Here is an 8,348-nt window from a genome sequence, read left to right on the forward strand (position 1 = left end):
GTTGCTTGTCAAGTTTATGGACAGTTTGTTTGAGATTATAAAATAACTATTTTTGATAATTATGTTTGTGTTGTGATAGAGCCAAACCGCAAGTGCACGGCCTATCGAAGTAATAGTAGTAAGTAGAGTATCGTTCCGCTAGGGAGTTGTTCAACTTAATTAACTTTTAATGAATGATTAGAGGAGAGGAAGTTGATAAGAAAGAGTTTGATTGTTGAAGGTAAAAACAATAATAATAAAGGGTCTTAGGATCATTGGTTCATCTTAATAACTAATCCTTCACTAGACAAAACCTAAACATCTAATTTCATGATTTACACACTAATTTCTAAAGACCGGTTTCCCTTAGCCCCTCACCTTTCCGATGAAAGTCCGGTGAGAGTTTACTTCTATCAACCAAGCCTATTTCACTGACATGATTACTAGGAGATGCATAGAGGATTGAAACTACTCTTTGTCTCAATAATTGCAAAGACTATTTCACTGTTTTGCAATTATTGTCTAGATTCACTTGTTCCAACATCAAGACTCCGCTCTCGCTTTATGAATTGATGTTTGGGATGATGGATTAACGATTATCAAACCCTCCGCTTTCGCTTCCACAGTTTGATAATTGTTAATCCACGTTAAGACGGTGAATCTAGATTAGAAATTAGGGTTACATAGAAATTAGGGTTTAGACATGTTTTGTTTAGGATTGAGTCATTAGACTCCCCAATAATCCTAAGACTAAGAAGTCTACTCACTCATGTTCATCGTAGACATGGAGGAAGAAGAGAAATACGATAAAAATAAATTGCAAAGAAAGTAAAAGGGAAAATAAAGACTTTTATTAAAATAGCAATTGAAATAAACAAAGTAAAGCATGATTGTTTATGGTGGAGAGCTACTCTATTTATAGCTTTACATCTGACTTAGAAACTAAGCAACTAAAAGGGTAAAACAGTAAAGCTGCAACAGGGTAACTTGGGCCCGAAGAAAAAGCAGCAAAAGAGACTCCTGGAGGTGGCACGGCCGTGCCACATGTTGGCACTGGCCGTGCCAAGCTTCTGACTTGGTGGGAACATATTTTTGTCCCGTATCTTCGTATTCTTGCGCTGTATTTGCTCCAGTCCTCTTTCTTTTGCTCCAAGACACCTTCCACCATATATTTATTCCTAAAATAAAATAAAACATAATTTGAAGTAAAATATTCTAATATAAAATAAAATGCAATAAAACTAAATCAAATCTAAAATAAAACTAAACTAAATAAGGCAATAAATTATACTATCTATGAGTCATCAAACTCCCCCACACTTGAATCTTTGCTTGTCCTCAAGCAAAAGGCAGCAAACATAGCAGCAACAAAGATTGATTTATGGCAATATTAAGAACATAAGTCTCAAAGAAAGGTTTTGTTCCAAGTACACTAATTACAATTCCAAATATTCCTCATGAACCTATTCTACCCAACATCAAGTCTCAAGTGAGTGTGTGTGTGCAGTCCAACCCTTTTCTTGCTCCTGTATAAGACAGATATTATGAGGAATAGGTTCTATCCTTAGTGCTAAAGTAACCGAGAAAAGTTCTTTCTTCATTTCATATAAGAGTGATGGGAATTTGAGTTAAAATTAAATTAGATTTAACAATTAAGCACAAGGGGCTGCAGATGCTTAGGGGCTATCTATCCTCGTAGGGAGTCTTCTCGGATGTAATTGTCCTTTCCCCCTAGATTCAAAATCACCCTAAGTAGTGCTGCAAAATTATTGTTTGTTTCATCTCCGCGCAGGAAGTCTTTTTGGATGTAATTGTCCTTTCCCCCTAGCATTGATGAATTTGTTTCACTTTAGGTTCAAATTAGGGAGTCACCACCACAATTAGGAAGTTAGGGATTGTCCTTTCCCCCACATGTTGGTGCCATTCTCCCGCCCCATTTAACATTAACAAATTAAAAAGAATATAACAATTAAGAACAATTTGATTAATTTTCCCACACAAACTTATACTACTTTTACTCTTAAGACTTTAAAGGGTCTAAGTTAACACTAAAGATAGAACGTGTTCCTTAAAATACCTATTCATACATTTACTCAAGGATTGCAACCGGGTGCTTTTCTCATTGGAGAATTTTCACATTAAAACAAGATATGGGCATAGCAAGAACATAAGAAACACAAGAAACTACTTTTATGTACAAGAAACAACCTTTAGAGAAGAGACAAAACAAAAAAATTTCATGCCATATTTACATTAAAAACAAGCTACTTGGTCATGCCTCTTGCTATAAAAACAAAACAAAAGAATAAAGTTCAAGGGAGTTTGGGAACACTACGACTCTAGACACTTTATTAGCCCCCCCCCCCCCCCCCCAACTTAGGGGAAGCATTGTCCTCAATGATTCAAAAGAAAAAGAAATTAAAAGAAGAAGAAGAAGAAGAAGAAGAAGAAGAGATAGAAGAAGAAGAAAGAAGGAGATGAGTAGAAGAATGAGAGAGATAGGAAGAAGAAGAAGAAGAGAAGAGAGGAAGAGGAAAGCTCACATTTGTTTATTGAGGTCCGTAAGGAGGACCTTGAAGTTGGAGGTGTTGCATCATCCGACGGAGCATCTCATTATTTTCATCATTGACACGGTTGCCCCTTTGAACTTCATTGCGAAGGCCGGAGATCTCAACACCTTGCCTTTGTTGCTCGGTGTTCATCCTCTCGATTTCATTGTGAATCCATGTCCATCTTTGATTTTCATGAAGCTCACCGGTTTCATGGCCATGGTGCCCCACTTCATGGTGCAAGTTAGCACCTTCTCCTTCATCATCATCTTGCTCACCAAGAACCTGCACATCATTAACATACAACCAATTTTCTTCCACCTCGGTGGTAGTCCGAGATGGGTTAGGCAATAAAAACATGATTGGCACATTTAGCTTAAGTTGGTAATGGAGGGGTGGACGATGTTTGATGAAATTCATAGCAATAAGGGTCTCTATGTTAAGCCTATTGTTTCCCTCAATTGGTTTGATCCCCTCATCTTCACCCACTCCAAAACACCTAGCTATATATGTAATGATGCCACCCACCACTATGTCTCCTCTACCGGCCGGTCTAGTACCAACAAAGTCTAGGTGATCAATCAAATAAAAACAGGTATTGACGGGGTGGTTGTGGAGCATTGCCCATAGCATGAACAATTCATCGGTTCTAGTGTTTCCTAGCTCGGTTCTACCCCAAATAGTGCAAGCCATTACCCTCTGAAGGTACCTAAGTACGGGGTTGTGAATGTTGCTAGCTTTGTTCGCCCTAGGGACGTATTTGTTAAGACCGGTGATTTGTTTCCAAAAGGCAGCTGGGTCATAGTTAGCCGGTTTTAGACTAGGATCCCAATGATCATGAATATATCCTTCATTTGCAAAACCTAAGGCTTCACAAAAGTGCTGAAGTGACATGTCATAATCAATATTCATTAACCGGAAAACAACTCTATGGTTAGGGTTATCATAATCCAACTTATCTTTGGTAAAATCTATTGAGCTCAAGAATTCATAAGTGAAATTTTCATAACCCCGCATAGGTTTCAGCAAATCAGTCCATCCTAACTTTCCTATCAGCCTAGAAACATCATCAAACAGCTCTAGCACATCTAAAGTGTTGGGATCAGGATAACGAGAAGGATGCAAGTGTTTAGAGATGAGATTTTTATACCTGTCCCTTTGCTTGTTATTTTTGAACTGGATCCCATGATTCTTCACTTGGGCTTGCTTCTTTGGGGGAGGTCCTCCTTGAGAGCTTGCTGGTTCTTTACCACTTCTTCTTGAAGCCATTGACCTTTGTTAGAATTGGTTTTGAAGGTTTAGGGTTTGGGAGAATTTTTGGTGGAAAGGATTGGTTTAGGGTTGGGGTTGATGTTTAAGGAAGGTTTGTTGGTTTGGATGTGGAGTTTGGTTAAGGTTTTGTGGTGTTTGGGTTAGGTTTTGAAGGATTAGGGTTTTGGTGAATTATGGGTTTGGATGGATGAAAGATGTTTTTGATTGGTGTTTTTTTGTTTTGGATAAAGTTTGTGGTTGATTAGTGAAAGAATTGAGTGATTTGGTTAAGATTTGAGGGAGATATGGTGGTTTGAAGGTTTGAAGGTTATGGAGGTTTAGAGAGAAGTTTGAAAGATGAAAGAGGGTTGTGGTTTGTGAATGAGGAAGAAGAAGAGAAAAAAATATGAGTATATAGGGGCTAGAGATCGGGCACGGCCGTGCCACCTATTGGCACGGGCTGTGCCATCATTCTGACTGAAACCTTCAATTTTGCTTGAAAAATCTGGCACGGCTGTGCCAGTCTTAGCACGGGCCGTGCCAACCTTCTGGTCTAGGGGGCTTCAAAAAATTTCATTTTCTTGAATCGTACTCGGACAATTACCTACAAAACAACCTAAAACAAAGAAAAACAAACAAAACAAAAGCAATTAAATGCGTGGGTTGCCTCCCACGAAGCGCTCTTTTAATGTCATTAGCTTGACGGTTAGAAAGAGTCCTTAGAATGGATCAAAGATATCATATTGTGTAGATGACGCTATAAAACGTTCTTTCACAACATGATCGTTAAGCATGCAACAAGAGTAAAGAGCGGGACCCTTCATAACATTTTCCAACTCGTATCCTACCATTTGATCACTCACTTGAAAGACTATCCTACCAAGTTTCACATCAATGAGAGCTCCCGCAGTTGCGAGGAAAGGTCTACCTAGGATTATAGGGACGTCGTCGTCCTCTTCAATGTCAACGACTACAAAATCAGTGGGGATGTATATCCCCTCTATCTTAACAGGTATGTCCTCGACAAATCCTACAAGTTTCATGGTAGAACGATCTGCTAACTTCAGTTCCATTTCGGTAGGTTTCAACTCTCCTATCCCTATCCTTTTAAGAAGAGACAAAGGCAGCAAACTAACACTAGCTCCTAAGTCACATAAGGCTTTGTTTATGGTTTCATTCCCAATTTCACATGGTATGGCAAAGCTACCTGGATCTCTAAGCTTAGGGGGTGCTTCTTGGATGATTGCACTAGTTTCCTTAGCCAAGGCTATTGTCTCATTATGCTCTATAGCCCTTTTCTTTGAAAAAATTTCCTTTAAAAACTTGGCATATAGAGGCATCCTAGACAAAGCTTCAGCAAAGGGAAGTTTAATGCAAATTTTCCTAAGTATGTTAACAAATTTTTCAAACTTACCCTCTAGTTTAAGCTTTTCAGGATTTAAGGGGGATGGAGTTTTGTTTTCTTCAAGTGGTTTTGCTTCTTCTATCACAACTTTATCACCTAAGGGCTTGACATTTTCTTTCCCAAATTTTTTAACCTTAGCAAAAGTTTCGCCTAACTTACTACCCCCAAAAGATATGACATTAACTTGGGCTTTGGGATTGGCTTCGGTTTGACCAGGAAAGACTCCCGGTGTTTGGGAAGAGGTAGCCACTTGTTGGGCTATTTGAGCGATTTGAGTTTCAAGCATTTTAGAGTGAGTAGCAATAGAATCAACCTTGGTATTGAGCTTGGAAAGAGAATCATTCAGAAATCCAGTTTGGTTTTTAAGTTCTTGAAGTTGTTTGTTTTGGTTGGCAATAGAATTTTCCAACAAAATTTCCAAATTGGGTTTTTGAGTGAATCTTTGGTTGTTTGCATAACCGGGTGGTGCTACTTGTCCATAGGGATTTTGGTTTTTATAAAAATTTTGATTTTGTCTCATCCCTTGGTTGTATTAAGCATAATTCATTTGCTCAACACCGTTAATAGCACTACCTAGTTGGCAATCAACACCAGCATGACCAGTTATACCACATATTTCACAAGAAGGAGTAGAAGCAGAATTGATAGCACTAACATTGAGTTTTTCAAGTTTTTCAGTTAGTGTATCAATTTTAGAAGCAAGGTGGTCATAGTTAGAGACTTCGTGTATACCTGCCTCCTTTTTGGAGGGTGAAGAACTAGTGATGGCTCTCTCGTCGGTCCACTTGTAGTGATTTTGAGCCATGTCTTCAATTAGGGCATACGCCTCCGTGTAGTTCTTGTTCATAAGTGCCCCACCTGCAGCTGCATCAACAGACATCTTAGTGGTATAAGACAAGCCATTATAAAATGTGTGGACTATAAGCCACTTCTCTAGGCCATGGTGGGGACAAAGTCTTAGCATTTCTTTGAAACGCTCCCACGCCTCATAGAGAGATTCCCCATCTTTTTGGTTGAACCGCGTGATTTGGTCTCTAAGTTTAGCGGTTTTAAATGGTGGAAAGAAACGGGCAAGGAATGCTTGCCTCATCTGATCCCATGAAGTAATGGAACCGACTTCGAGGGAATGGAACCAAGCGCTAGCTCTATCCCGTAAGGAAAAGGGAAAGAGATGAAGTCTTACGGCTTCTTGGTTCTCCTTCATGGTTCCACTAATTCGTAGGAAAACAGAGATGTGAAGATTGGGATCCTCAGTGGGGGATCCCGAGAATTGGTTTTGCTGCACCAAGTTAAGTAGGGCAGGCTTAATTTCAAAATTGTCATCCTCAACCGTTGGGTACACAATAACAGCTTGTGGCTCAGCCGTAAACGGCGTTGCATACTCTTTGAGAGTGCGATTGGCCATGGCGGTGTTATTTTGTGCTGCTCTCCTCCTTCTATGTAAGAACCTTTCGATCTCGGGTATGAATACCGCTTGATTTCTACTTCTTCGCATACAAGGTTGAGAACCCAAGAAGTTAACGATAACAGAAAAATAAAAAGTTAAAAATAAAAAAAAAAAAAAAAAAGAAGAAGAGAGAATTCTAATCACTAAGAAAAAGCTAATTAAATTAGTTAACTCCCCGGCAGCGGCGCCAAAAACTTGATAGAGCCAAACCGCAAGTGCACGGCCTATCGAAGTAATAGTAGTAAGTAGAGTATCGTTCCGCTAGGGAGTTGTTCAACTTAATTAACTTTTAATGAATGATTAGAGGAGAGGAAGTTGATAAGAAAGAGTTTGATTGCTGAAGGTAAAAACAATAATAATAAAGGGTCTTAGGATCATTGGTTCATCTTAATAACTAATCCTTCACTAGACAAAACCTAAACATCTAGTTTCATGATTTACACACTAATTTCTAAAGACCGGTTTCCCTTAGCCCCTCACCTTTCCGATGAAAGTCCGGTGAGAGTTTACTTCTAGCAACCAAGCCTATTTCACTGACATGATTACTAGGAGATGCATAGAGGATTGAAACTACTCTTTGTCTCAATAATTGCAAAGACTATTTCACTGTTTTGCAATTATTGTCTAGATTCACTTGTTCCAACATCAAGACTCCGCTCTCGCTTTATGAATTGATGTTTGGGATGATGGATTAACGATTATCAAACCCTCCGCTTTCGCTTCCACAGTTTGATAATTGTTAATCCACGTTAAGACGGTGAATCTAGATTAGAAATTAGGGTTACATAGAAATTAGGGTTTAGACATGTTTTGTTTAGGATTGAGTCATTAGACTCCCCAATAATCCTAAGACTAAGAAGTCTACTCACTCATGTTCATCGTAGACATGGAGGAAGAAGAGAAATACGATAAAAATAAATTGCAAAGAAAGTAAAAGGGAAAATAAAGACTTTTATTAAAATAGCAATTGAAATAAACAAAGTAAAGCATGATTGTTTATGGTGGAGAGCTACTCTATTTATAGCTTTACATCTGACTTAGAAACTAAGCAACTAAAAGGGTAAAACAGTAAAGCTGCAACAGGGTAACTTGGGCCCGAAGAAAAAGCAGCAAAAGAGACTCCTGGAGGTGGCACGGCCGTGCCACATGTTGGCACTGGCCGTGCCAAGCTTCTGACTTGGTGGGAACATATTTTTGTCCCGTATCTTCGTATTCTTGCGCTGTATTTGCTCCAGTCCTCTTTCTTTTGCTCCAAGACACCTTCCACCATATATTTATTCCGAAAATAAAATAAAACATAATTTGAAGTAAAATATTCTAATATAAAATAAAATGCAATAAAACTAAATCAAATCTAAAATAAAACTAAACTAAATAAGGCAATAAATTATACTATCTATGACTCATCATGTTGTAAGCTTTTTTCAAAAATTTAAAAAAATAATATTTTATGCTGAAAATGAAAAGCTATTTTGTAAAATAAATCATTTTTAATAGAATAGTGAGAAATATAAACTAATTTTTATAATTTTATACAAACAAGTATAGTTTATATTTTTTTAAAATCTCTAAATTATTTATATCAAAATCACTTCTATATAGATATATTTCTTCTGATGTTGATTATAAATAAAAAAATATTCATAATTTTAATTCAAAATATAAAATAGATATATTTCTTCCGATGTTGATTATAAATAAAAGATGCCTTGGAACC

The 8,348-nt window shown here is 37.8% G+C and overlaps 1 non-coding gene across 1 annotated transcript; it reads left to right on the forward strand.

Moving 5' to 3' along the window:
* Positions 1-6,119: 6,119 nt before the first annotated feature.
* On the forward strand, positions 6,120-6,226 carry LOC146953932 (small nucleolar RNA R71). Its single transcript, XR_015025134.1, has one exon. It is a non-coding gene; the product is annotated as a small nucleolar RNA R71 (small nucleolar RNA).
* Positions 6,227-8,348: the final 2,122 nt, after the last annotated feature.

This window comes from Medicago sativa, chromosome 1, assembly GCF_051527215.1.
Source record: "Medicago sativa cultivar Bolivia chromosome 1, Bolivia_mono, whole genome shotgun sequence".
NCBI lineage: Eukaryota > Viridiplantae > Streptophyta > Magnoliopsida > Fabales > Fabaceae > Medicago > Medicago sativa.